Raw genomic sequence first — 27,951 nt, forward strand, 5'->3', positions numbered from 1 at the left:
CCACACCAAGATTTTTACACAAATGGTCATAGCAGCATTACTTACAACAGCCAATTGATAAATGGATAAACAAATGGAATACTCTTCAGCAATAAAAAGCAAAGTACTGAAACATGCTATAACATGTATCATCCTCAAAAACATTGTTAAATTGGGGGCACCTGGGTGGTTCAGTCGGTTAAGCCTCTGACTCTTGATTTCAGCTCAGGTCACAACCTCACTGTTGTGAGACTGAACCCCGCATCAGGCTCCATGGTGAGGAGCCTGTCTGGGATTTTCTTTCTTTCTCTCTCTCTCTCTCTCTCTCTCTCTCTCTCTCTCTCTCTCTCCCTCCCTCCCTCCCTCCCTCCCTCCCTCCCCCCCCTTCTGCCCCTCCACTGCTCACACACACACACATGCTCAATTGTTCTCCCCCTTTCTCTCTCTAAAACTAAAGGAAAATAAAGTAAAACTGAAGAATAACTTTTTAAAAATTAAAAAAAAAAACCCACATTGCTAAATGAAAGAAGCACAACAAAATATCACATATTGCATGATGCCATTTATATGAAATGTCCCAAGAAGGCAAACTTATACATACAAAAAAATGTTTAGTAGGAAAGTGACTGCAAATGGTGTAGTTTCCCTTTGGGGTAATGGAAATATTATAAAATTAGATTGTGCTGATGACTGCATAGTTTTGCAAATTAACTAAAAATCCCTGAATTATAACTTAAAAATGAGAGTATTTCATGTTGTAAATTACATAAGTGTGATGGACAAGGGGAAGTGGAAAGGAGGAGGAGGATTATAGTGCCTCTGGGATAAAAGATAAGTAGATACATGGATCTTAAAGAAGTTAACTTGGGGGCACCTGGGTGGCTCGACTGGTTAAGCGTTTGACTCCTGGTTTCAGCTCAGGTCATGATCTCACAGTTCATGAGTTCAAGCCCTGCATCAGTGTGGAGCATGCTGTGGACTCTCTCTCTCTCTCCCTCTCCCTCTCTCTCTTTCAATAAATAAATAAATAAGGGGTACCTGGGTGGTTCAGTTGGTTGAGCATCCAACTCTTGATTTCAGCCCACGTCATGATCCCAGGGTTGTAGGATCGAGTCCCGCATCAGGCTCTGCACTGAGCATGGATCCTGCTTAAGATTCTGTCTCGCCCTCTGCCCCTACCCCTCTCTGTCTCTCGCCAAAAAAATAATAAAATAAAATAAAATAAAATACTGGGGAAAAATAAATAAACCAACAAAACTTTGAGAATCAAATTAGGAAGAATCAAACATAAGATAAGTCATCTGTAGAATGAAGTAAATACAAGGTGGCACAGGAAGCAGAAGCCAAATCTTGCCTATGACTAGAAGAAAGCTGAAACCAAATAAACTGAATAGTGAGGAGTGTTCAAACAAATTAAATTTGGCAGTTTGTCTCCAACACTGTCCCTGGATAGAGTATACTGACCCAGATCTGCTACAGTGCAGACAGATTTGTCAGGCTATCACAGCTCAGTAACACTGACAACTAAAATGATCCAACTCGCTTTGGATTCATTCCAGGTTTCCTGGTCAATCTTCAGATTATAATCTGTGTCTGATACAGGTCTTCCTACAAGAGAAGGCACTGTTGGTGAGCACAGTCTATTTCATTTGAGGTTACATTTCTCAATGTATATCAATAATGTGATACTCCAGACTTGAAAACACCTGAAACCTGTATCACTCCAAGATGTAAATAAAGTGAACTTCTAAACATATCAATTCTGAGAACCAGAGTCTGATACATAGTTCATTGGTACCTGTCACGCTTAAGAACTGACTCATCAGGCAGTCAGCCTTCCCTAGAGACACACTACTGCCCTGCTGCATGATTCTGAAAACTGCAACTTGTATTTTGTTTTACAAACTGGATGAAGGCTGCTTAGAAATCTGCAAACGTACAAAAGGTCACCCAAAAAAGACAACTGCTTATATTCATATTTCATAGTTTACAGAGCACTGTTACATTAGCTCATTTACTAGCCAACACCCTCTGAAATGACCAGGATTACACGTTTATTTCCAATACAAGTGAGGGAGTTAGGTAAAAATAATTTACAAAAGGGCATGCTGCTAATAAACACACTGACCTGGATTAAAATCCAGGTCTTTAGTCTCTGAATCCAGTACTTCTTCTACTTTATTCACTGCAGTCTCTAAATGGCCAACCCAATAAAACCAAGAAGGCCTATGTTTCTGCCAGGAAAACCAATGATTATTTTCTGCAGTCTTATGAGCAATCAGAGAAATTCTCTAATAAAGAAGATAATCTTACTGGGATCAGAACAGACTACAACAGAGGAAAATGTTCAAATATGAATAAAGGAATATAATAAAATATTTATAAACAATACTGAAGGAAGTACTAACAGAAACAAGTAGTTTAATTTGGATCAAATGAAGAATTCTAATTTCACATGGAAATGAAAACAAAAAAGTGCCTTCTTTTAGACTCTTGCTACAAAATCTAGTTAACGCTCTCTTTGTATTTTTGTATCCTTTATCAAAAGGAATGACACTGCTTATAGATAAGGGTGAAGTTAATGTTTGTTTGCATTATAAAAGTGGTATTAAGAAGTATACTATGATCCAGGCCTCCTGGGTGCCTCAGTCGGTTAACTATCAGACTCTTGGTTTTGGCTCAGATCATGATCTCACAGTTCGTGAGTTTGAGCCCCACATGGGGCTCGGAACTGAGAGCGCAGAGTCTGCCTGGGATTCTCTCTCTCCCTCTCTCTCTCTGCCCCTCCTACCCTCTGTCTCTTAAAATAAACTTTAAAAAAAAAAAAAAAGTATACTACGATCCAGCATTCCACTGTAGATATAATCACCCAAAAGAAATGAGAGTTTATGTTCACCACGAAACTTGTTTAAGAATGTTCACAACAGCTTTATCACAATACCCAAAAAATGAAAACAGCCCAAATGTTCATGCACAAAAATTCACACTACCATAGCAATAAAAAAGAATTGCTGATACATGCCATTATATGGATGAATCTCACAAAAATCATGTTAATAAGTAAAAGAAGCCAAAGTACAAATTTAACTGGTGGCTACAAAAGTTGGAACACACGTGGGAATGGGAGAGTGAGAACTGAGAAAAGATAGAGAAAACTTTCTGGAATGCCAGAAATGTTTTATAAACTGATGTAGGAGATTGCACAGGTAAAAATTCATCAAGCTTATAAACAGTGTACTTTATGTACTAATATGTTATACTGCAATTTTAAAAAATTGGCATAAGACAATTATTTGGAACCTTTTATACAATATAGAACTTCCTTTAATCTTCAATTTCAAAACACAAAACTACTCTGAGAATATAACTGTAATTGAGAAAAAAGTGATTTTATACTAAAATTAGTTCACAGTAGAGTTAACCAAAATTACCCTGAAGATACATATTTCAAATTCTGTTCTAAAATGTATATCTCAGCGTCCTGTTGAGGTTGCCAAAAAAATAAATTAAATTAAATTAAAATATCTTAGTTTATTGCATGCCTCCACAGGATGGGCACAGCAAATGTCAGGATAATCTCTATCCAGCCTCGTTTCAATCATTTCAGCATCTTCCAGAACTAAAATAATTAAATCTAAGTTTCTCAATGAATAGATGAGATCATCTACTGAGAGAGATGAAGGGTGCTATAAGAAGAGTAGAAATTTTTAAATAACTGCTATAAGAAATGAGAAAGAACTAACTAGGAAAAAAAAGGATTACTGGGTAATGATGGGGGTCCAATTAAGATCGGAGAGCTGGATATTTAGTGGCTCCAGTCTGCAAAGTTGTGATTTTCTCCAGATGTGCTTAGTAGCCAGGCATATAGAAATAAAAAGATTAACTGATCCATGGTTGAATGTTGGACAAATACAATAAAGAGACAAAAGTACACCGCAGCTCAACATATCTCAAAAGTTAAATAAGGTGCCAGGCTAGCTAAGAAAATTAAGGCAGAAGGGAGAGAAAAGCTATCAAAGGACTAAAAGACTCTTTAAGACTGAAAACAAACTATTGCTATGTAAAAAAATAAAATAAAATAAAAAAGTTCAACAACATACAAAAATTAATGAATAGGTCTTTTATAGCAAAGTACTATTTATTATTTTAGAAACTGGAATGCTCCTCGCAATTCTACTTTCCTTTTTTAAGAGAACTAGAAAGGTTCCAAATGCAAACATCCAAATGTTTAAAGTATTCTAATTGCAAATCTATTTGTTCCTCAACGTTTCTATGTAAATCCAATGATACTTTCAATCAACAAAGGAACCTTCCAAATATCTTGGTGCATCAGTGAACCTTTACCAAAAACATTAATTGTAATCAAGCTAGTCACCCAACACATCAATACGATACCTTTTAATAGACAAGAATTTGTGCGTGTTTGTATCCGCTTAAAATGAGGTCATATGTCAAAAGAATTACTTCCTATTTCCAAGTTCTGTCTAGCTTGACCTTAGAATGAAAGTGGCCAGTAATAGCATGTAATAAATGAATGAATAAAGTAAGCAGGAAAAGGTGGCTAAAACGATTTAGAAACAAATAGCACAATAACAGAATCTGACGAAAGAATATTATCAGCATATATAACATAACAATCACTAATTAAAAGGCTTAAAGTAGGGGCGCCTGGGTGGCTCAGTCGGTTAAGTGTCCGACTTCAGCTCAGGTCATGATCTCACAGTCTGTGGGTTCGAGCCCCGCATCAGGCTCTGGGCTGACAGCTCAGAGCCTGGAGTCTGTTTCAGATTCTGTGTCTCCCTCTTTCTCTGATCCTCCCTGTTCATGCTCTCTCTCTCTCTGTCTCAAAAATAAATAAATGTTAAAAAAAAAATTAAAAAAAAAAAAGGCTTAAAGTAGACCAACCAAGCATAGTCTATGGTAGAAATCAAATTGCCCAATTTGGTTGAACATAAGTACTATTTATTGAATACCTATTACTTCACCCAGCACTGTGCTATGTATGTGTGCTATGGAGCACACAAAAGCACATCTCTTCCCTAAAGACACGTAATAGTACAGAAAAGAAAACCACACCTGAATTATCAGTTTCTCACAATACAAACCATACTTAAGTGCCAAACAAGTAAAACAATATCATAGTAGGGTATTTGCAACCTAACCAATGAATTATTTTTCTCTGAAAAGGTAATCTCAAAAAAAAAAAAAAAAAAAAAGACTATGATTTGGGCGAAATTAATTAGAAAAAGTGTCACTATCAGACCTGAGAGGAGTATCTGATGTTTCTGTGATGTCTGACTATGGCTTGAACTAAACCGCCACAGCTGTGTTCCTGCTGAAAAGTGGTGGTAGTAAGAGATTTGGGTTTTGTACATCGAAGAAATTATATTCACATACACATGCATATATGCGCCATTTATACATACAGGAACTCTGCTTTGGTTAATAAAATTTCAGTGTATCTGTTTTAGGTGACAGTTACCATCCTTTTAACATAACACAGCAAAACTATTAGCAAACTGGTTTTTCAAAGCTATGTAAATTAAACTAGAACTTACAGTGTAATATGAAAAAAATGGCAGTTAGGTTGTCTGGCCAAAATTAAGATATATTTGCCTACAACTTTACTCTGTACTAACTGTGCTGCTAGTACTGGCATACACCCTCAAAACACACATGTACACAATTTCATCACTTTTATTTCATCACTTAGCTTATATAATATTGCCTAAGAACTATTTCTTAACTTGTTGCCTCTTTACCCATTCAACAAATTCTAACACTAGGTAAACAGCTCACTGCAAATGCAAATTTTCACCTCCCAGTGATTTCCTTAAAACGTAAGCTTCCATAACACAAAACCATTCCTACTGTAAACACTAGTACCATTATTACCCCTATTCCCAAGGAACTATCACACCAATACAACCTAACCCTCCCCTCCTCCATTCCACCCCCATTGAAATCTAATATTCACACAGCAGGTGAAGTGTAAGTTCTCAACCTTGGCACTATCAACATTTTGGGGTAATAACTCCTTGTAGGGGGCCATCCTGTGCAGTGAATGTTTAGCAGCATCCCTGGCCTCTACTCACTGATGCCAGTAGCATATACCATCAGCCCCAGTTGTATCAACCAAAACTGTCTGCAGACACTGCCAAATGCCCCCTGGGAAGAAGCAAAGTAACTTGTTGAGAACCACTGAATTAGAGGGATGTTTTTAAATAATAAAATGTACACTCATTAGAGCCCTTACTAACCTAAATATACCCTACATAATCCCAACTCTGGCCTACCTCTCTAACCTCATGTAATACCACTAACACTCTTCCTGCATTATGCTCCCTCTATAGTCACTACGACCTTCTCTCACTTCCTAAAATACCACAGCCATTTCTGGTATAGAAATTTTGCTTTTGCTCCTCTTCCTTGTGCTTGATTCTCGCCCAGGTTCTGTGCATGTCCCAGCTTAAATTTCATGTCCTGGAAAATGCCTTTCCTGACTGTATATATGTATATATCTCATTATTACCCATTACAGTAACTAATTTATTCCCTTTATAGCATTCATCAGTACATGCATCAATATAGCATAATCACTACATGATTATTATGTTTACCTGATTCTTGACTATCTCTCACATGAGGACATATCTTGTCTGTCTTATTTCTAGTAAGTAGCCAAAATGAAATGAACAAACTTATAACTGGAGAATCTTAAGTACCAGATGAACTGGCATCAATGATAACCTCAGCACAACCCCCACTGCATTCCCCACCTGTATTTACCATCATTCCCCCTTGAAGTGGAGGGGAGGAAAATGCAAGAAAGAGGAAGAGCCAACAATGCTCGTTTGTAAAATATCTTTGCCAACATCATATTCTCTGAAGGGCTGTGTAGCATGCCATATGTAATGAACCTAAAGCACTGGAAAGGTGTGATAAAGAGACTGTATTCAATAAATGATGGCTATGTATGTAAAGCACTAAGCACAATACCAATAGCAGATAAATGAAAAACACCATTTTCTTTTTTTTTTTTTTTAAAGTAGGCTCCATGCCCAATGTATGGCTTGAACTCACAACCCTGAGATCAAGAGTCACATACTCTGAACCAGCCAGGCGCCCCGAAAAATGCCACCTCTCTTGCCCCTTTTTATTTTTTAATTTTTTTTAACATGTTTATTTATTTTTGAGAGACATAAAGAGAGCACGAGCGGGGGGAGGAACAGAGAGAGAGGGAGACACAATACAAAGCAGGCTCCAGGCTCCAAGCTCCAAGCTGTCAGCACAGAGCCCAACGCAAGCCCGAACCCAGAAACTGTGAGATCATGACCTGAGCCGAAGTCGGACGCTCAACCGACTGAGCCACCCAGGCGCCCCCATCTCTTGCCCCTTTTAATCTCACTCTACCACAAGCTTGCTCTGAATATGGTTAAGAATAGAACTCCGTCCCCAAAAGATATTTCCCTTTCTGCACCTCCACGAACATACTGGGTGTAACGTAGATTAGTTATTCATATACACTGACTAGGGAAAGCCAAATATCCATTAACCAAAACCAATTCATCACAAAATGAGCTCAGAAGTACATTGCAATTAATGTCAGTAAACAAAATAATCATATTAAATATTCAGTTTTTGGACCCAGCTTTAAATTAACCTTGGGTGGGGAGGGGGGATCAAAATTGTTGTTTAATAATATCAGTGTTGGTTACTAAAAATACCTACTACATCTAATACAAGTCTACTTATAGGAAATAAAATAGTAAACTGAGTTCATGATTAGACTCAAATAACAACAAAGGGCAAAATACTATAAAGTACTACATAATATTTAGTTAATAATTAGAACAAAATTATTTCTCTTAAATTACCTTTAATATACTATTTCTAACAGCATTCTGTAATGCATTTGGGGGTTTGAGGAAAGTGATATTACAAAGGGAACATAAAGGAAGCCAAATAGCCAGTCTGAATCCTCGTCCTGCTAATTACTAGTTATGTGACCTTTGGAAAATCACTTCACTGGGTCTCAGTTTCCTCATCTACAAACTGAGACTTAACCATAGTACCCACCTCACAGAGTTGTAAGAATTACATAACATATTAAAATGCTCAGAACAGTGTTTGATGTATAAGAAATCCTATTAGCAATATTATACGATATTATTATATTGCTGTTAACTACTATGATATAATTTTGTTTCTTAAACATGTGCATCACTGCAGTAAGTTCTATTGAACAACACTGTATCAGACCACAGGGTAGTTATAATGCCTGGTGAGATAATGCGTATCTTTTTCTTCTCTAAGTTTTTTAGGAAGAGCTTAGAAAAAAAAGCACTCTAAACCCGAAGCATTTTTTTTTAATCTAGTAACTTTCACATGTAACAAAGAATTTTGGTTTCAGTCCTATTTAACAAGTCAAAGAAGAGTGGGGAAGAAAAGAGACTATCTCTAAGGATCTCTTTTCTAAGAGATAACCAAATAAATGGACTTTTTCATTCCCTGTCCACCCTATACATCAAGCTATCCACTAAACTCAGCAAATGATACCATGCTTAGTTAAGGAATTACCTATTATATTCAAATATAATTGTTAACTAAAAAAGCAAATTTGTGATGTAGTAATATAAGCTTCTCTGACACAGTAAATAAAAGATCTAAAGTTGCATCTAACAATTAGCCTGATTTTTAAAGTACACATTATGATAAATGGTTTTTAGGACAACTGCAATATCTGCAACTTAAAAATACTTGATTTCTATTGGCAACAAAACCACAAGTATTGCTAGTGCATCTGTGATTTGCTGCACACATTCGAAATCAAAGAAAATGCCAAATCTTGCCTATAGGTTAATGAAGATAAACACATGATTATGTTCTAATCAAAGTTCATGAGCCCTGGTTTAAAAAGATTGCTTTAAGGGGCGCCTGGGTGGCTCAGTTGGTTAGGCATCTGACTTCGGCTCAGGTCATGATCGTGAATCCAAGCCCCACATCAGGCTCTAAACTGACAGCTCAGGGCCTGGAGCCTGCTTCAGATTCTGCGTCTCCCTCTGTCTCTCTGCTACTCCCCCACTGGTACTGTCTCTCTCAAAAATAAACATTACAAAAAAAAAAAAAAAAAAAAGGGTTGCTTTCAGAGATTAGAGTCACAAAACCCTGTATTCAAACTCACCACTTCCTAGCTAGGTAATACTGGGAAAAGGTACTTAACCTCTATACCTCACCTGTGAAATGGGAATAATACCAACATAAGACTTCTGTGCTATCTAGGGGCACCTGGGGGTGTCTCAGTTGGTTGAGCATCCTACTCTTGATTTTGGCTCAGGTCATGTTCCCAGAGTTGTGGGATCTTAAGTCTCTCTCTTTCTCCCTCTGTCCTTTACCCACCTTGTGCTCTCTTTAAAAAGAAAAAGAAAAAAAAGAAGATTGCTGTGCCATTTCATTACTATTATGCTACTAGATACAGTATTTAACACACCTTCACAAAACGTATATACTATTATAATCAGTAACCAAGGTCTGACAGTTATATAGTTCATAACCCTCACTGTGCATCAGAAACTCAGATTTGTGGAAGTTGATCTGAGGTAGATCCCAATCACTGGTATATTTTTAAAGCTCCTACATGATTCTAATGTGCAGCCACTGGCCTAAAGACAAAGTTCAAACTCTTTAGTTTGGCACACTAAGAATTCTTATCACTACTTACAGCTCTTTATTTTAATCACTCCTCCACAGGTAACCAATACTCTGAACACACACTGAACTAACACTTCCTCAACAAGTGGACTATAGTAGTACCTCTCAAACTTCAGCATGTATCAGAGACATCAAAAAGACCTGTTAAAAATTGCTGATGTCTCTCTGCAAAATTTCTAACTTAGGTGGACTTGGGAAAGGTCCAAGAAGATGTATTTCTTAACAAGCTCCCAGATAATATTGACACTGCTGCTGCATGGACCACACTTTGAGAACCACCAGGCAACCCTAGATCACAACCCTGTCCCTTTATATTCACCTAAAATGGCATTCCTATCTCCACCATCCCACTCTTGACTGGCTATCACTTTTTTTTCAAAACCTACTTAAGAATTCACTTTCAGGAAGCAATTGCTCATTTCATCAAATCACCTCAAGGCACTTATCACATACTATAAAACTTGACTAGGAAAAAAAAACCACTATAGAATGTTCTTAATGGTACACTAATGCTAGCATATGCGACTACAAAAGTTAGGTAAAGAGGCCTCCTTTGGATGAATTTTAAAAAGGTGAAAAAGGCAAATGGACAGTCTGTCAAACAGAATGAAATCTGGATTTCAGCCCCCACCTACTCCCTTGGCCAGACACCTTTATGCAAAGCACCAATTCTACAATCAATCATGACAGCCCTGGCATAGCATTACTACTAAAACACAAAGGAAGTACACCTAGACCAACCCCGGATATGAGGAAAGGAGGGAGAGAAGGAGCAATAAGGCTATCAGGAAAGGATGGAGAAGGTATCAGTTAAGTACTAAGTCATGAGTTATTTTCTCTGTACATAGAACAACAAGAACTGTTTTAATGTCTTTATACCCACAGTGTATGGCTCACTGTAAATTTCAATAAATGCATGAATGGACTTACAATGAATAAAACTGTATGAAAACAGTTGCTAATATAGCTCTTTCTCACCAAATAAAGAAGCAAACACACACCCATAGCTGGCACCAAAAGCTATAAATAACTATCTAAATAATAACGTTTTGGTCTGTACACTTATCAGCTAGAAGAAAGCACAAATTTTTCTAATAACCAGATGGGAGATCAGAAGGCATAAGGAGCCTGCAGAAAATACACTTAGGTATTTCAAAATTAAAGACTTTCAAATCAAAACCTATGCGTTACCTGATTCAGAGTTGATTTCCTGAGTATTTTTCAGTAGACACTAAAAAATGTACAGGAACCTTGGAAACTAGGTCCAAGACACTAATTTCACAATGAAGAAACTGAGACCCAGAGAAGTAATGATTCAAAGACACATAGCTAATTAGTGGTAGAGCTATAATTAAAACTCAGGTCTCTACCCCTTCGCTAGTTTTCTAATACCATGCTGCCTTTACATTTATAAAATAAAATACTAAATATTCATAACTTAAAAACTTGAGGGTTTTGTTCTTTGTATCCCATTTTTATGAAAGGACAAAGCAGTCACTCACCATCTTATTTTGTCTAAGAATTTTCTCAAAGATGTAACTTTGAACATAAGTTCTGCTCTCGGTAAAATTCATTCCTAATCTCTTTGTATGCAAAATTACACATGCAAAACTAATATTTGTAAATAATAATCCTGATACTACAACCATCAAAATGTCTCAATTACCAAGAAAGGATTACAATACCTTTACAGGAAGCAGTACATTCTTAAGAAAGAAAAAAGATAGGGGAGGGTGGGTGATGGGTATCAAGGAGGGCACCTTTTGGGATGAGCACTGGGTGTTGTATGGAAACCAACTTGACAATAAATTTCATATATTGGAAAAAAAAAAAAAGAAAGAAAAAAGAGCCTAATTTTTGAAATATGTTTAACAATAAGCAGAAAATTCTGGCTATAAACCTCATCTTAGTTAACCAGAATATCTCATCCTCTAACCACTCTTATTAATAGTTTTAATCTAATAGTAGTTCTATGTGCTGATAAGACAAAATTAATTAAAATTCTTTGCTTCTGGAAAGTAAGCTCATCATTTATAATTTTATTCACCTTTTAAATGCAAAATTAATGTCCTTTGAATTTATGTGCAATGCAATACAGTCTAATAGTTAAAAGCTAACTTTTTAACTTCTACAGCAACCCATGACAGAGGTATGTTTCGGTTTTTTGGTCTTTTTACATACTTATTTTTGAGAGAGAGACAGAGCACGAGCAGGAAAGGGACAGAGAGAGACAGAAACACAGAATTCATAGAAGGCTCCAGGCTCTGAGCTGTCAGCACAGAGCCTGACACAGGGCTGGAAGTCACTAGCTGTGAGATCATGACTGAGGTGAAGTCGCACAACTTCACCCACTGAGCCACCCAGGCGCCTCCAGAGGTATGCTTTTATTCCCGTTTTAGAGATGAGAAAACTGAGGGTTAGAGAAGTTAAAGAACTCACCAAGTTTACATACCCAGGAAAGGGCTGCATTACAATTTAACAGAGGTGGGGTGCCTGGGTGGTTCTGTCAGACTCCTGATTTCAGCTCAGGTCATGACTTAGCAGTTTGTGAAATCAAGCCCCTTGCTGGGCTTTGCATGGACAGTGTGTAGCCTGCTTGGGATTCTCTCTCTCCCTCTCTGCCTGTCCCATGCTTGCGCACATGCGCTCTCTCTCTCTCTCTCTCTCTCTCTCTCAAAATAAATAATTAAGCATTAAAAAAAAAAGATTTTAATACAGGCAGTGTGACTCAGGTGCTAGCAATTCTCATAGACAATGGCTTTCTTGGCCATTTATCATGGGATAGTGTTTCCTTCACCTGTAAACATACAAACTTTTTGACTATCCCTAACAATGTAAGACACACAGAAATGCATTTTCCTCCCAAAATGGAATTTAAGCTCTAATAATAAAGTAGAACACAACTTAAGATATTTTTAGCTTTTATATCCTGCATGTCATAAAAATTTCTGCACATTTGCTACTTTATACTATCTCTACTAGAGGAGAGAGGACACCTACCTCTCACTGCTATACGTGAGACAGAAAAATTAATAACCTGATATAATCAGGGTCAACAGAGCTTTGAGAGTAAGAGGGAATCAGGTACCTCAAAAGGGACAACCAGGTCATGTTCATGCTTGACTATGTATAAAGCCCATTTTGTCTGCCTCTCTAAGATTGAGAAGATAGGCAATGATCTCTCAAATCTCTACCTGGACCGTTAAACCAATTCAACAATTAGAAGAGAAATTTTGTCAGAGAGCCTAAAAACAGTACCAGTAATATTTAATTATTGTCACCATGAATAGAAAAGAAAGGGACTCTGCTGAAAAACTCTTCTGACTCTTGTTTGTGGCTTCCATTTACTATTTCGGGGTGGAAGCCAGCTCCCCATAATTCTGCATTTTATGCTTCCAAAGTATCTTGAACCTAACCCCCTGCACAACATTTCATGTATTATTCCTGTTGGTTTCCTTTACTGCTTTGGGGTTTTTGTTTTAGTTTTTAATCTCTCCTAATAGAACAGAAACTTAAGAGCAAAACCTATGTATTTATGAATTTTATATACTCACTACTCATCATGGAGTCGACCCTCAAAAACATTTATCGAAAAAAATCTTAACTGGATTCCCATCATAGAGATAAGACAACGAAGACCTCCAGAAATTAAATGTTCCACCCAAGACCACACAACCATCATATGGTGGAACAGGGAAGAAAACTAAATCTCTATAAAATAAACTTCAAAATGCAAAGGATTTCAACATGCAGAAATGAGGCTGAGAGAAAAATGACCTTTTAAGAGATTTAGAGTCTGGATTCAGAAAGTAAGCCTGGGCTGGCTTAAATACTGGCTGTATCATTAATTAGCTGTACAGCCTTGGGACAATCAATGTACAATACTACACAGGATACTGTGCCTCACGAAGACTACCACTTATCAGATCTTGTGATGCCAACAATAAATGCAATAAAACAATTGGAACAAATGAAAATATATAGAGGATGATAAGTGCTGGCAAAGTTATCAGGAAAGATTTTACACAGACAGATCCTACAATTCAGTATTTACTTTTTATTTTTTTCTTTGTGAGCTGTATCAATTATGCAGCACAATACATAAAATCTCAACAGTTTAATTTTTTTTTTCAACGTTTTTTATTTATTTTTGGGACAGAGAGAGACAGAGCATGAACGGGGGAGGGGCAGAGAGAGAGGGAGACACAGAATCGGAAACAGGCTCCAGGCTCCGAGCCATCAGCCCAGAGCCCGACGCGGGGCTCAAACTCAGGGACCGCGAGATCGTGACCTGGCTGAAGTCGGACGCTTAACCGACTGCGCCACCCAGGCGCCCCTCAATAACAGTTTAAAGAACTGTTTGCTTTATAAGCAAACACCCCATATACCCCCTACTAAGGTCAACAAACAATACTCCAAAGATTTCTTTACATTGTGCCTCTCTCCCATCACAAACTTGGGAAGTTTAATCTAATTAATATTAAATTTAATCTAACCTATAAAATGGATAACAATAACTACCTCATCAGCTTACTGCAAAACATTTATTGATACATAGTAAATGCTCAATACACATATAAAACAGAACAAAGATGGGAAGATAGGCTAGGATACAGGTATGTTAATCCAATTTGCGGAAAGCAAAAACTCAAAGAGAAGCATAGTACAGAGATAGAGCTGAAAGGCTAGGTTGTAGCCATATGAGAAATATAAGGAAAACTAAATCACAAATAACATAGGGAAAACTAAGACAATTCACTGGGCAGTTTTGGGAGACAATCCTCCATGGGTCTCTCACTTTTCTGCATATCTTCAAAACAGAGGCACTGAATGCCCATGTCCCAATCTTTTCAAGAATATTAGTATAGTGAACAATCTTGGAAAGACAAACAGCATCTCCTTCAAAGAAAATGGGAAGCATGCTTACCATTTATCATAAGGATTCAAGTCTCCCCACTGCATATACAGATCTTAACACTACCATAGTGCATAAAAACTGGGGCTCAGAGATCTGATGCAAATGCTGATTCTGTCATTAACTAGCTGTATGGACTTGAAAAAATTAGTATACAACACTACACAGGATACTGTGCTTTATAAACACTGCCACTTACCACTAATGGTATTGCTGTAATGCATTGTTCTTTACCTCTGATCAAGGAGCCCCATGGCTCCTACCAGCATCCATTAAACTGTGGCAGGTTAACTTGTTAGCCTTCAAGTAGGGTAAAATCTCAGGCCTTTCACCATTCATGACATTACCACATAATCAATGTCTATTGTAAGTGAAAGATTCCACTTCCATATTATCAGAAAGAAGAAAAAAGCAAAACAACTACATGCTGCCTTCAAGAGGTATATGTAAAATACACAGAAAAAAAGTTTTTTAAGTAAATCAGTAAAAAAGATATACAATGAAAAGAGTAAGCTCGAGAAAGTTGAAGTGGCTATATTAATATCACATAAAGTAGACCTGAAAAGTATCACCAGGGATACAGAAAAATATTTCTTAATGGTAAAAAGATCAATTCATCAGGAAGACATATTATAAACTGTATGTGCCTAAAAACAGAGTTTCAAAATACATAAAACAAAAATTGACAAAATTAAAGGAGAAATAGATAACTGTAAGAAGTAGGCAATTATGACTAAAGTCATAGTTGTATATTTTAACCTCCCTCTCAGCAACTAAAAGAACTAGACCTCTCTCCAAAATTAAAAAACAAACAAAAATAACAGCAAATACACAAATGACTTGAAAATGCTACACCTTAATCTAATTGATATTTACAGAATACTACACTCAACAACTGCAGAATACACATTGTTTTCAAGTGTGAAACATACATTTACCAACACAGACCATGAAACAAGGTTCAATAAATTTAAAGGAATTAAAATCATACAGTATATTCTCTGACCTCGAAATTAAGTTAGAAATCAATAACAAGATCTCTAAAATCATCCCAAATATTTGAAAATTGAACACATTCTTAAGTAATCCACATATCAAAGAAATTACAAAGCAAATAAACTACTTCAAGCTGAGTAACAAAAATACAACATATCAAAATCTGTGGAATACAGCAGTGTTTATAGAAAAATCGATAGTTTTCAATGTTCATATTAGAAAACAAGAAATGTCTATGGAGCACCTGGGTGGCTCAATCAGTTAAATGTCAGACTTCAGCTCAGGTCATGGTCTCACAGTTCATGAGTTCAGGCGTCAGGCTCTGTGCAGACAGCTCAGAGCCTACAGCCTGCTTCAGATTCTGTGCCTGCCTCTCTCTCTTCCCTCCCCCCACTCACACTCTCTTTCTTCCTCAAAATAAACATTAAAGAGAAAAAGGAAGGAAGGAAGGGAGGGAGGAAGGAAAGAAAACAAGAAATGTCCAAAATTTATAACCTAAGGTTCCACTTTAAGAAGCTAGAAAAAAGAGATGGGGCACTTGGGTGGAGCAGTCTGTTGAGCAGCTGACTCTCGATTTCAGCTCAGGTCATGATCTCACAGTTCGTGGGACTGAGCCTCTCATCAGGCTCTGCACTGAACATGGAGCCTGCTTGGGATTCTCTCTCTCCCTCTCTTTACCCCTCACCCATCTATCTTTTCTCTCTCTCTCTCTCTCTCTCTCAAAATAAATATTTTAAAAAGAAACTACAGAAAAAAAGAGCAAATATGTAGAAGAAAAAAATTATAAGGAAAAGAAAAAAATGAGATAGAGAAGATGGAGAAAAGTAGCAATGTTATTACCTGAAAAGACAGTAATACTGGTAAACCAAGAATGAAAACTGGTTAAGAAAAAAAGAAAGAACATACACCACCAGAAATTAAAGAGAAGATACCACTACAGATCCTACAGACATTAGAAGGATAACAAGGGAATCTTGTAAACAATTTATATCAATAAATCAAATGAGATGAACAAATGTTTAAATACAATTTATCAAAACTGACATGATGAAAAAAATCTAAACAGCCATATGTCTACTAACAAAACTAAATTTGAATGTTATCAAAAACCTTCCCCCTCCCCCCCCCAAAAAAATCCGTATCTAGGTGGTACCATTGGTGAATTCTAGTAAACACTCAATTGAGAATGAGTATCAATGCTAGACAAATTATTTCAGTAAACAGACCTATTTTATGAGGCCATCATAACCATATACTGAAACCTGACAAAGACATTACCACCAAAGAAAACTACAAAGCAATATCCCTTATGAATATCTCCAAACCCTTAAACAAAACATTAAATATGAAACATGAAATACTCCAAGTGAAAATTACCCTAGAAATCAAGGATAAAACAAATTCTTCTGCAAAATTAACTGTGTCAATTTATACCACTGCCAAAAGCAGTATAATTTCTTCACATTCTCACCAACACTTGATATTATCAGAATGTTTCATGTTTGCCAATTTGACAGAAGCAAAATGGTTTCTTCTTATGGTTTTACTTGGCACCCTCCTGATTACCAAGGTATAATTCACTGCTCTCCAGTTCGAAGTCACGATATCACTTAGGTGAGATGCAACCAACATTCTTTTAAAAAAAAATTTTTTTTTCAACATTTATTTATTTTTGGGACAGAGAGAGACAGAGCATGAACGGGGGAGGGGCAGAGAGAGAGGGAGACACAGAATCGGAAACAGGCTCCAGGCTCTGAGCCATCAGCCCAGAGCCTGACGCGGGGCTCGAACTCACGGACCGCGAGATCGTGACCTGGCTGAAGTCGGACGCCCAACCGACTGCGCCACCCAGGCGCCCCAACATTCTTTATTTAAAAAACAAAATCTGAAAATATCTGAGAGCACTACATAAAGGCTAAATACTATTTCATGAAACTTTTATTTCCTGTGTGTGTGTGTGTGTGTGTTTGTATTGGGTCACAATGTAAAATTTTTTTGTTACCTGTGAGCTTCTAGCAAGTTAAAAGCTATTACTGTAGCTGTTTAATTACAGCAAAACTCTATGAGATATTTGGGCAACTTAATAGTGCACCCTTTCTGCCCATAGCACAAAGGAGTGTATTTTATAAAAAAAAAAAAAAAAAAGTAGGATTTAAGATGTCCTTCAAGCACAAACTGGCAAAAACAGAATTAAAAGAGGAGGAGGAAAAACCTAAGGGAAGCAATAAGGGATGAATTATACGGAGAAAAGATTCTATAAAACCAACTGGTCTATGACCTACTTAAAGCTCACTTTAAAAGAATCACATTTCTCAATAAAACAGGGTTTCTCTCAGCACTAAGGTAGGAAGCTGGGATCCTATCCTCTTAACTATTGAAATGACAGAAAGCTAACCCCTCCTTCTCTGCAGGCATTCCCCTAATTCCCATCTCAAGATTCATCTCATCCTGGGGCTTAAGTAAGAATATTCTTTTAGGTCTCTACTTCCTGCTTTAGGTAGAAATACCTTAACTCTAAAAATTTATATGCTTATTCGGCTAACAAAGATTTACCAAGCCCCTATTATATCACCTATTTAGAAATCAAATTGTATCCCCCTAACAATTTTAACTCTTTATATTGAAGAGCTATATTCTTTAAATTCTTTATATATTCTTTAAAGCTTGATATCCTTAACTATAACTCTCCTAATTGCCTCCTCTTGAAAATATTTTGCTTCTTGGACTCAAACCATCCAACATACCACCTTCTGCTACCTTCTTTGTTCCACCAACAATATCTCTGACCCTTACAAATAACTATTTTCGTAAGAACAACTTCTTTACAATCTGCAGACCAATCAAGCCACAGCAATTGCCTGCTGCAATCAGTATGTGAATCTACCTGTCACTTAATGGCTTAAGCATTAAAATCTCTTACCTTATTAGATTCAATCTTATCTCTAAAATGGGTAAAACAATAGGTATGAAGGAATAATGATAATTAATTTCCTACTGCCTTATTACCTGAAGTTTTTTAATTCTAGTTTTTAATTTCCTTTAAATGCAACAAAATATTTTTATAGAAGGAGGCACTTAAAATGAGGTACGAGGAAATAATGGGAAAGTAAAAGGTTTAAAGACAAGTAAGTATGAGTAAATTTATCAAGTGGGTTATTGCTCTCCCTCTGTGCTCTCCTTACATGTCTGGATTCTAAAGACTCAAACGTAAAGATACCCCTTTCCCAATGGCAGGCAAAATTCTAAGAACTCTCAATGACCCACATCCTATAAATTACCTTCCCTTTGAGTGTAGGGGGCCTGTAAACATAATGGGGTATCATTCCAGTGGTGGTTACATGGCAAACAGATTTTGCATATGTATTTAAGGTCCCTAATCAGTTGAGTATGCCAAAAAGGAAATTATCTTGGGTGGGTCTGGCCTAAGGAGATGAGCTTTAAAAAGGGGTCTTAAAGGGGAGTCTAAAGGTCAAAAGAAAATGAACATACTCCGGGGCGCCTGGGTGGCTCAGTTGGTTGAGTGCCCAACTTCCGCTTAGGTCATGATCTCATTGTTCATGGGTTTGAGCTCCGTGTCGGGCTCTGTGCTGACAGTTCAGAGCCTGGAGCCTGCTTCAGATTCTGTGTCTCCCTCTCTCTGCCCCTTCCCGCTCGCGCTGTCAAAAATGAACAAATGTTAAAAATAAAAAATAAAAAATAAAAGAAAAAAAAGAAAGGATGAAAAGGAACATACTCCTTTACTATAGGATTAAGCAGCAAAGAAAAAAGGGGAAAAATCGAAGAAGAGAACTTCCAACTACCTCCATTTTGACATCAGTCTGTACTTTCTAACTGATTAAACTCCTCTTTCCAGCTCCTCTCTTAAATCAGGCAAAACACCCAAAAGGCAAAGCATCCCCTGATGGGACCAAAACTACACCCACAAGCAATAAAGACTGCACTGAGCCAGTAAGACCCATTGTGACTGATGCCTGGAGCCAGGTGCTCTTGTACCCACGCACCCATGCTGCAAAAAAGACGTATCTTTTTCCCCAGTACACTATATGCAACTGCACTGATTATGAAGATACACAGATCCACAATCAAAGGGAAAAGCTAAAATTGTATAAAATGTTTAAGCTTTGTTAAACTACCATATACTTTATAATCTTCCATTTTAGTGATGAGAAAAGTAAGGCTCAGAGAGTGATATCCCAAAGACAATAAACCTGGGGAATGTTTAAAGTAACTTCCAGAGCTCTTTCCCCTACACCACAGCCCCCTTAAAGCTTTAAAAACGCCATTGAAATCAACAGTTAATTTTATTACTGTCTTCAAAGGAAACAATCCTAGTAACATAATTTCCCACCTTTCACATCTATTTCAGTAACTCAGCTGTCAGAACATCAAAACTAAAGTGGATGCTGAGAAATTTCCACTCAAAAGTAGTCTGGTTGTAAAAATGACCATCGGTAAACTGCTTGAATAAATTTAAAATACATTTATTATAAATGTGAAGAAAAAAATTAGCAAAACACCTGTAGGTTTCCCAGAACTTTATTTAGAAAACAATCGGTGTTATGTGTTCACAAAAATCAAAAGCAAGCAGACACCCTTTCCATATCTTTCAGTATTTCTCCCCTTGTGCAATTTTTTAAATCTGAAATCATCACTGTAAATATGAGAACATGGCACAATATTTCGTACAATAAATAAGTCCTTTTATGTTCACTGTTGCGTATATTTCACCATAAAAATTTGCAATTTTCTTAAAACACACATGGAAAACTAAAAGGTAGAGTCGTATTCAAATTCCACAAGTTACAAATCACACAACTTTCTTTATACTAATTCAAATACTTTCACAAACACTGTATTTCCTAGGAAGATGAAAAATATAGTCCTTTCTAGTCACGACCACGCGAAGGAATAAACTATATTCATCACCTTAAGAATTTTAACAGCAAATAATTGGCTACCGTCACATACAAACAGCATTGTTTTGAGTCTATAAGCTTCCAAAACCATCCCATGATTTATACGCCCCGGGCACGATTCTCTGCAATGTGAAGAGAATCGATAACATTTCAAATGTGGGTAGAAAGGGTGACGTGACAATCCTAAGACCTGAAAATTTTTTAAGTCCCTAGAGCACACAAGAAGCACCCAGTTCAGACACTCCAATCGAGGCCCAGGTCCAACTCCAGGCACTCCAGTTTCCCAGCTCTTCACCCCGCCCCCACCCCGAGAAAGGAGGGAAAACAACTTTTATTGGCCTCTTCTCCCGCGGAATTGGCAAACTAGCGGGGCAGTGCTCCGGTCTGGACACGTTTTACAGTGAGGCCTCCGTCGGGGGCGGGGAGGGCAGATAGCGGGAAAGCCTGGCTTCGAAGCCCCCTCTCCCCCAATGTCGCAAGCCCCCTGCCCCACCCCACCAAGAAGAGGCCCCGGCCGGCCGCCACGCCGAGCGACCCCCAGGCCCCTCCGCTGAGGCGAGCTTGTTGTCATGTGACGCCGCCGCCGCTAAAACACCGCAGAAACGCAGGGCGGCGGGCGGCGAAAGGCATTCGCACCAGCCCGCCTCGGCCCGGCCCCGCCGGGCGCGGGCGAGTCCCGAGAGTCCGGGCGGGGGGGGGGGGGGCGGAGGGCGGAGGGCGGGCTTGGCGGCGGGCCCGAGCGCGCCACAAAGGCTTCCGCGCCCGTCGCTGTAGTGCCCGAGCGGGCGGGGGCACGATTTTCAGGCCCGCGGGAGGGGTGGGGAGGGACGAGGGCTCTGGGGTGCCCGCCGCGCCCACAGCCGCCCCCTGGGCGCCCGGACGGCCAGCGACCGCCGTGCCCCGCACAGGCCCACGCGGCCTCCCTCCCCCGCGCGGGGCCCGCGCCCGGCCCGCCCGCCCGCTCCTCGCTCGCGCTCTCTCGCTCTCGCCCGGCCTCCATCTTGGATCCGCGCTTCCAGCCCCCGCGCCGCTGCCGCCGCATTCCCCCTTTCCCGCCCCCCGCCGCCGTCGCCGCCGCCCGCACTCACCTCAGCTGCCCATCCGGGCGCCGCCGGCCGTCGACCTAGTTTCCCCCCAAAAGTCTCCGGTGTGTTATTCCCGATGTGGGGGGGTTGTTACGGGGTGGTCGCCGGGGGTTCGGGAGCGGGGGCCGCGCCTTCAACGGAGCTGCAATCCTAACCCGCCATCTGGTGGCATTTTCCACACGCCAATGGCGCCGCTGCAGACTTGGGTCCGGACCGCCCTCTGCTGGCCGCGGCGCTTACTGCCTAGCTGACGGGACGGGCCTGCCCGGAAAGGGGAGGGAGCTGAGGCGCGAGCTGGGGACCGCAGCGGGGACGCGCGCAAACGCTTTCCTGTGGGGATTGCGCGCACGCGCACCAGCGGGGCGGGAAACGTGGCCGCTGCGTGGAGACCCCGCCCCCACACGGAGCCGTAGCCTAGCTCAGCCAATCGCAATCGGCGGATACCTCTTGGTGAGGGCGTTGTGGACGGTTCTTGGGCCGCCTGAGGCTGGCAGAAAGACGGCCACGGTGGCGCCTGCGCGCCCTGCTAGCCGAGTTGCCGCCCGCCATTTTCGGAGCTTTTCCGAGACCTGGGAGGGAGGCCCGCCCCCGGCCGGTTCACTGAAGCCCCTCCCCAGGTCGCGAGACTGGCGCTTCCCTGCAGCCTCGTCTGACTAGTGCTGCCTCCACCCCACGTCCGGCAATCGCTCTGCGGAAATAGGAGGGAGTGAAGGTGCCAAGCTCTTCATCCAACTCTCCTGGGTCTAACGAGGGCCTCTGAGCTTAGCATTGTATTAGCTACCTTTTGTTGACTGTTGGGAAGACGGTTTTGCGAGCGAGGGTGAAAAGGTTTCGAGAACTGTTTAGGCCCTCCCTTGCCGACCTAGACGCTACAGTGCCTGCCCCAGGCCGATTGGCGTCGTCCCTGCCTCTGTAAAGCACATCCTCTCCGTAGTGCCGGCTTTGCATAAGGCGGCAGCATTGGCTAGTTAGTGAAAAAGGAATGTAGCTGCACTGGGAAAATACAGCCTCAGCTTTGAGAGTTCTCTTCCCACAGCGTAGGACAACTCTCAGTGGCTCTGAAATGAACGTATTGACTAATGTGAAATGTAACCAAAATATGTCCTTGAACGTCGCCTCTTCTACCCGCCTTTCTGTGGCAGTGGCTCCTACATTTCACCTGCTCACAACTTTTCAATACAAAAGTGAATCCTTAATCTCCCTGGTCAGCAGCCCCATTCATGACAATTCTTTATTGCTAGAGCCAGCTCTGTTTTAATATTGCCTTAGAATCCCTCAAATCCTTTAGTCTTCAGACCCAATTTCCAATAAATCACCCCTATTACCTGTTTCTTTCCCAAAGGTCACAAAGTGTGTGGCTGTTTCACTGGAGGAAGTCACAGTCGACCTAGTCGGGTATGAATTCGTGACTGGCCTCCCATCTATAATTTTTTTTTTTTTAACTAATCTCTGGTTGACTTCTCATATTTTCCTCAAAGACTTTACAGCTTTCCTTATTAAAGGTTCCAGTCCCAATCCATACTAATAGGTAACTTCATTTAGTTTCCTGGAATCTAAGCTCGAATTCCCAATTCTGGTTTGATATTCTCTCCATCTTAAAATATCTGTAGTCACATTCTGTTCATGATCTCAAAAATTCTCATCAAATTAGCCTGTTCTCCACTTCTCTCCAAAGCCAGTCCTCCCTGGACTATGAATGCCATCCCTTCCCACTTCCTTCCACCACTACTTTCTTAAGGTCTTGTATCTTCATGTCCTTATCCGTCAGTTTCTTTTCTGCTTTTCAACACAGTTTCCATTGTCTTTTTAAAATTTCAGTGCTACTATTCTCTTGAGTAACGATACTATCAACGTTCCTTTCACTGATACTATCAACGTTCCTTTCACTGTCACATTTCTGACAGGGTGTAATCACCACCTCCATTTACACTTTATTCCTTAGTTTGTATTAATCAGACTATAACAGCAAAATGAAATTACACTTTAAGGTCAACAGAGTTCTAATTTCCAGCCATTCTTTCATTCCTCATTTTCTTGGCATACCAATCCCTATCCTCTCTTTAAAGCCCTATTTCCCTTTATTGTAAGACAATTCCTATTATCTACAACCCACCTGGTTTACTGGTCTTATTCCTTTGCTAGCTCCTCCTCTTTCTTCCATCCAATAATTCAACTCCTAGCTCTCTGTTCTTCTCCACTATATTCTTTCACTTAGGAAGTCTCCCAAAATAGGGGTGCCTGGATGGCTCTGTAGGTTAAGAGGCCCATTCTTGACTTCAGCTCAGGTCATGATCTCACAGTTTGTGGGTTTGAGCCCCACATAGGGGCAGGTTCTGCACTGATGGCATGGGGCCTGCTTGGGATTCTCTCTCCGTCTCTCTGCCCCTCCCCTGTTCTCTCTCTCTCAAAATAAATAATCTTTAAAGAAAAATTTTAAGTCTCCCAAAATTACTGTTTCTGATTTTTCCTTAACTAAGATTCCTCATGTTCAGCTTACTTGCCAGGAAGCTCCAGCTCAAAATTTAAACATTTAAAATAAAGCATTTGGGGGGCACCTGGGTGGCTCAGTGGGTTGGACGTCCAACTTCGGCTCAGGTCATAATCTCACAGTTTGTGGGTTTGAGCCCCACATCAAGCTTTGTGCTGACAACTCAGAGCCTGGAGCCTGCTCCAGAGTCTGTGTCTCCCTATTTCTCCTATTTCTCTGCCCTTCCCCTGCTCATGCTGTGTCTCTCTCTCTCTCTCTCTCTCTCTCTCTCTCTCTTTCTCTCTCTCTCTCTCTCTCTCTCTCATTCTGTCTCAAAAATAAACATTTTTAAATTTTTTTAAATAATGCCCTTTTCTTATTCAATAATAGCATTGTAATCTCGGGACTCGGGAACCATACTGCTCTGGAAAGCTGTGTGATCCTGGACAAATATCTTTGTAGCTTAGTTTCCCTGATTGTTGGAAATAACAGTAGTACCTATTTTATAGATTTGCTATGAGTATTAAACAAATTAACATTTATAGAAATGCCATTGGTATTGTTGCAGTGTTGTTTTTATCTTGCTAAGAACTTTTTAGCAATTTTTTTTTTTTTTTAATATCCAAGAGCATGGGTAATCAACTTTCTGAGTTTAGAGAAATCTAAAATTTTCTTTATTTTGCCCTCTCACTTAACTCAATAGTTAAGCTGGTGTTTGTAAATAATTACCTAGTTTCCTATGTTCTGAATTGTAGAGCTAGTCTTGACTCTTTTCCTTCAAAATAGCCAAACTCCCATGATATTGTTATTCAGATTCCTGGCTTTTTCTCCCACTGCTTTTATCCTTATTCAAGGCTGGCCCTCCTCACAAACTCCCATTGTCTTACACATAAGAATCATGATAGCCTTCTAAAAAGTCGATGTCTTTCATTCATCACCCTTTAAAAAAATGGAAAAAAGGGGCGCCTGGGTGGCGCAGTCGGTTAAGCGTCCGACTTCAGCCAGGTCACGATCTCGCGGTCCGTGAGTTCGAGCCCCGCGTCAGGCTCTGGGCTGATGGCTCGGAGCCTGGAGCCTGTTTCCGATTCTGTGTCTCCCTCTCTCTCTGCCCCTCCCCCATTCATGCTCTGTCTCTCTCTGTCCCAAAAATAAATAAAAAACGTTGAAAAAAAAAAAAATTTAAAAAAAAAAAAAAAATTAAAAAAAAAAAAATGGAAAAAAGTTTTCTATGATTCCTGGTTTATAAAATATAATTGAAAATACTTAATGATATTCAAGAAATGCCTTGATCCTTTTCCAGATTCTATTTTCTTATAAATTCTTCAAATTAGTTGATTTATTCTGAAAAATCATAAATGTAAACAAAGGGTAGATACATTTAAAGTTTAGCTATTTGGTAAAATAAAGTAATAGGTATTATAATGAATTGACTTTGTTACAGAATCACACATTTCCCATGAGCCTTTGCTTTTGTGAAATTCTTAATCAAGATTCCAAAGTTCTTGGCAAAGATTTTCAAATACCACAATTTTCATGAATAGCTTCAAACCATTTTGTATGAACAAAATATCAAAAAAGGATATCTGACACTAGTGTGAGGAGGAACTAAGGATTCTTATCTATATCTTTATGTGTGTGAGAGAGAGACAGAGAGCCAGGAACAGAGAGAGAGAGAGGAAGAGAGAGAATCTTAAGCAGGCTCCACGCCCAGCGCTGAGCCTTACATGGGGCTCCATCCCACCACCCTGGGATCATGACCTGGGCCGAAATCCAGAGTCAGATGCTCAAACAACTGAGCCACCCAGGTTTCCCAGGAGCTAAGGATTCTTAAATATTATTTAGAGTAGGGAATAAAGTATCAGTACAACAACCATTTGCTTAGTCCACATTTCTTGGAAATCTACCTCATTGCTCATTTCCACTGATCTGAGATGAGCCCTGACCACTTTGAAGATTCACCTTTGTAGGTTAGATGTCTAGAGAAGAACACACATACCCATTACACTTTTTTTTTTTCATGTTTATTTCTTTTGAGAGAGAGAGAGCCACACATGTATGTCGGGGAGGGGCAGAGAGAGAGGGAAAGAGAGAAAGAGAGAGAGGGAGAGAGAAAGAATTCCAAGCAGGCTCCTCACTGTCAGCACAGAGTCCAATTCGGGGCTTAATCTGTCACCAACTGTGACATCATGACCTGAGCCAAAATCAAGAGTCGATGTTCAACCTACTGAGCCACCCAGGTGCCCTTTTGCACCCATTACACTTTTATTTCAAATCAATTTATTGGTCTTCCTGGTACAAAAATAGACATTTAAGGGACACCTGGGTGGTTCAGTTGGTTAAGTGTCCAACTCTTGGTTTCGGCTCAGGTCATGATCTCACAGTTTCATGGGTTCATGCCCTGTGTAGGGCTCCATGCTGATGGTGTGAAACCTGCTTGGGATTCTCTGTCTCCCTTGCTTTATCCCCCTCCCCCACTCATGCTGTCTCTGTCTCTCTCAAAATAAATGAATAAACTTAAAAAATTTTTTTCACCTAAAAAAAAAAGATATCTAATATTATATATTTGAAAATTGCATTTATAGAGTTATACATCAATGTATTATAAGCGTAATGTAAATATAATATAAATGCGTTGCAGAATAAATGGTTAACGTTTATTAACAAATAACATGAACTTTCCCTTATAACACAAAGAGTCAGTTTGTGACTATTTAGATGGCAGAGTAACTTTAAAATTATCTGTTTTTCCCTCTCTGAATAATTTTAGCATGAGGAAGATTTGAAATTATTCCATTGACTTTAGAGTTCTGCTTAAAGTGAGAGATGTTCAGCCAACTTGTTTTCATAACGATAAGGCTGGTATTCCTTTCACAGAAACCTTTTTATTTTAATCACTTTGTGTTTTTAGATCAGTTTTAGGCACAACAAAATCTAGAGGAAGATATGGAGATTTCCCATATACCCCTGTCCACACAGGCATTGCCTCCTTCCCTATTATCAACATTACTCACCAGAATGATACATTTGTTACCAAAGATGAACCTATATTGACACATCATAATCACCCAAAGTCCATAATTTACTTTAGGGTTCACTCTTGGTGTTGTATATTCTGTGGGTTTGGACAAATGTATAATGATATATATCCATCATTATAGTAACATACTAGTATTTTCATCATCCAGAAATATCCTGTATAATATTCTGTTTAATTCTCTCTATATTCATCCCTCCTTCTCCCTTACCCCTAACAACTACTAATATTTTTATTGTCCCCATAGTTGCGGTTCTCCCAGAATGTCATGTAATTGTAATCACAGTATGCAGCCTTTCAGATTTGCTTCTTTCACTTGGTAATATGCATTTAAGCTTCTTCTATGCCTTTTCATGGCTTGATAGCTCATGTTTTTTAGTGGTGAGTAATAATCCATTGTCTTGATATACTACAGTTCATTCATTCATGTACTGAGAGACATCTTGGTTGCTTCTAAATTTTGGAAATTATGAATAAAGCTGCTATAAGCATTCCTATGCAGGTTTTTTGTGAACATGTTTTCAACTCATTTGGATAAGTACCAAGGAGTATGATTGCTGGATCATATGGTAAGAGTATATTTTGTTTTGTAAGAAACTACCAAATTGTCTTCCAAAGTGGCTAAACCATTTTACATTCCCAACAGCATTGTAAGAGAGTTCCTGTTGCTCCACATCCTTGTCAGCATTTGGTGTTGTCAGTGTTCCAGATGTTGGCCATTCCAATGGGTGTGTAGTGGGATCTTTCTGTTGTTTCAATTGGCTTTTCCCTGATGACATGTAGTAGAGCATCTTTTCATATGCTTATTTGCCACCATATATCTTCTTTGGTGAGATATCTGTTAAGAT

The 27,951-nt window shown here is 39.3% G+C and overlaps 1 protein-coding gene across 1 annotated transcript in view; it reads right to left on the reverse strand.

Annotated features, from left to right (window-relative positions):
* The window catches only part of STAG1 (STAG1 cohesin complex component), a 408,272-nt gene extending 386,401 nt beyond the window's left edge, over positions 1-21,871 (reverse strand). The window contains exon 1 of the mRNA XM_058732364.1: positions 21,606-21,871. The gene's annotated coding sequence lies outside the window, so the exon portion shown is untranslated. The remainder of the gene's footprint in view (positions 1-21,605) is intronic.
* Positions 21,872-27,951: the final 6,080 nt, after the last annotated feature.

Source organism: Neofelis nebulosa, chromosome 5, assembly GCF_028018385.1.
Source record: "Neofelis nebulosa isolate mNeoNeb1 chromosome 5, mNeoNeb1.pri, whole genome shotgun sequence".
In the NCBI taxonomy this organism is placed as follows: domain Eukaryota; kingdom Metazoa; phylum Chordata; class Mammalia; order Carnivora; family Felidae; genus Neofelis; species Neofelis nebulosa.